The 2,764-nt window shown below is 42.2% G+C and overlaps 1 protein-coding gene across 2 annotated transcripts in view; it reads left to right on the top strand.

Moving 5' to 3' along the window:
• The first annotated feature begins 1,540 nt into the window (after nucleotides 1–1,540).
• Nucleotides 1,541–2,764, top strand: part of SNX6 (sorting nexin 6) — a 52,661-nt gene continuing 51,437 nt past the window's right edge. Inside the window, exon 1 of one of the 2 annotated variants that reach the window (XM_021715685.1) lies at nucleotides 1,541–1,645. The gene's annotated coding sequence lies outside the window, so the exon portion shown is untranslated. The remainder of the gene's footprint in view (nucleotides 1,646–2,764) is intronic. The other variant, XM_008064319.2, reaches the window with a different exon arrangement.

Genomic DNA, 2,764 nt, shown 5'->3' with positions numbered 1-2,764 from the left:
CTCAGGCAATCCACTCACCTCAGCCTCCCAAAGGCTCGGGATTACAGGCCGAGCCACCGAACCCGGCCTTATTTTTTATTTTTATACAGATGAAGTCAATATATTGCCAGGGCTTGTCTCAAACTCTTGGACTCACGAAATTCTCCCACCACAATCCCTTAAGTAACTGGGATTACTGGCATGTGACACTGTGCCTGGTTCCATGGTGTTTATTTTTTATTTTCTTTATCTATTTATTTAATTTTATTTGAGTTGGTGTCTCACTTTGTCACCCAGGCTGGAGTGCAGTGGCATGCTCACAGCCACCACAGCCTTGGCCTGCTGGGCTCAGGAAATCTTTCCACCTCAACCTTTCAAGTAGTTGGAAGTATAGGCATGTGTCACCATGCCCAGCTAACTTTTTGTTTATTGTAGAGACAAGGTCTTACCATATTGACCAGGCTTGTCTTGAACGCACCTGCTCAGGCAGTCCTTGCCTCTGCCTCCCAAAGTCAGCTACAGTAGCCTTGACTTGCTGGACTCTGTCGATCCTTCTGCCTCAGTCTTCCAAGTAGCTGGAGCTATGGGCACGCGCCACGACGTCCAGTTATTTTTTGGTTTTATTGTGGATATGAGGTCTTGCCAAGTTGCCCAGGCGGGTCTTGAACCCGTGTGCTTTGGCAGTCCTCTCACCTTGGCCTCCCAAAGTGCTGGGATTATAAGGCGTGAACACTGCACCCAGCCTATTTTTCTTATTCTTTTTTTTAAATTGTTTTTTACTTAAATTAAGAAAGATAGATTTGTTAAAGAGAAGATACCATTGTGAAGGACACAGTGGGCAGGACGGCAACAAGAGTGTCCGCCGTGTATTGCCTTGTTACTCTTTTTTATTTTTTGAGTTGGAGTCTCACTCTGTTGCCCAGACTGGAGTGCAGTGGCCGCTCCCGGTCACCGCAGCCTCGACCTGCTGGGCTCTGGCGATCCTTCCGCCTCAGCCTTCCAAGTAGCTGGAACTACAGGCGCACGCTACCACGCCCAGCTAGTTTTTTATTTATTGTAGAGATGAGGTCTTGCCAAGTTGCCCAGGTGGGTCTCGAACCCACGGGCTCAGGCAATTCACTCACCTCAGCCTCCCAAAGGCGCGGGATTACAGGCTGAGCCACCGAGCCCAGCTTGCCTTCTTATTCTTAAAGGTAAACACAGTCCTTTATTTTAGAGCACTTGAATTTTGATGGCCTTTTTTTTGGGAAAATAGTTTTGGTTTTGGATGAAACTATACCTAAACAGTATTGAATCATGGTTAGCTTGGTGACTTATGCAAAGCAGAGTACAGTCAAATGCTGTAGAATGAAAATTGGTTAAGATACTAACATTACTTACCCAAAGCACCTGCTCCAAAATATATTTTTGGATTAAATGGACTTGAGTACTTTTTTAGACTTGAGTCTCTTGTTATTTTTGTTTTGTTTTGCATTGTGTTCTTATCTGGGAGAGGAATGAAATTTTATATATGAAAGCACACAGAGTTTTCATTAAGATATTACTGATTTTATTTTTCTAGCTTAAAGCAATAAATGTAGATCTTCAAAATGACGCTGCTCTGCAGGTGGACATATCTGATGCTCTTAGTGAGAGGGATAAAGTAAAATTCACTGTACACACAAAGGTAACTGTGATTTTTGTACTTTAGCTATTTATTGTGCTGATGTTACATATATAATAATATATTGACTGGACTTGAATTTTGAATGTATTTAGAAAGAAACTCTTAACAAAAAAGTTTCAGGGAAATGTACTTCTTAAATATTAACATTTTGATATATAGAACCTAGATATAGTGCAAATTTAATTTTCTCTAAATTTCTTTTACCATTCTTGCTATTTTCAATTTTGCTGTGCTCCTTTTATTAGTTAAATTACTCATGCAAATTATTATTATTTTATGTTTTTTTGTGTGTGGTTTTTTTTTGAGTTGGAGTCTCTCACTCAGTTGCCCAGGCTGGAGTGCAGTAGCATACTCACGGCCACCTCAGCGTCAACCTGCTGGGCTCCTGTGATCCTTCTGCCTCAGCCTTCCGAGTAGCCAGAACTACAAGCACTCTACCATGGCTGGCTAATTTTTAAAAAATTTATTATAGAGATAAGGCCTCGCCAAGTTGCCTGGGTTGGTCTTGAACCCGTAGGCTCAGGCAATCCACTCGCATCGGCCTCCCAAAGTGCTGGGATTACAGGCTGAGCCACTCATCCCAGCCCATAGAAATTTTTATTCTTTTTTTGTTTGTTTGTTTTGTTTTTTGAGTTGGAGTCTTACTCTGTCACCTAGGCTGAAGGGCAGTGGCACGCTCCCGGCCACCGCAGCCTCGACCTGCTGGGCTCCGGCGATCCTTCTGCCTCAGCCTTCCGAGTAGCTGGAACTACAGGCTCGTACTACCATGCCTGGTTAATTTTTTTTTTTGATTTATTGTAGAGATGAGGTCTTGCCAAGTTGCCCAGGCGGATCTCGAACCTGCGGGCTCAGGCAGTCCACTCACCTTGGCCTCCCAAAGCGCTGGGATTACAGGCTGAGCCACCGAGCCCAGCAAATTATTATTTTTAATAGATTTCAGTCTTGGACACATTTTCGAATTGCAGATATATTTCCTTTGTTTGAATAGTTAAGTTTGATATGTATTAATAAGACAATTTTAAAGTAATGGTAGCAGTGCAATATAAAAAGTGTCAATTTCCCAAACATATAAGGATAATTGTGTCTGAATATTTAGGGTGTTTTTTTTTTTTTTTTTTG

This window comes from Carlito syrichta, unplaced genomic scaffold, assembly GCF_000164805.1.
Source record: "Carlito syrichta isolate Samal-C Ts95f unplaced genomic scaffold, Tarsius_syrichta-2.0.1 Scaffold307289, whole genome shotgun sequence".
NCBI lineage: Eukaryota > Metazoa > Chordata > Mammalia > Primates > Tarsiidae > Carlito > Carlito syrichta.
The sequence above is the reverse complement of the archived record's forward strand: the minus strand, read 5'-3'. Positions and strand labels throughout refer to the sequence as shown.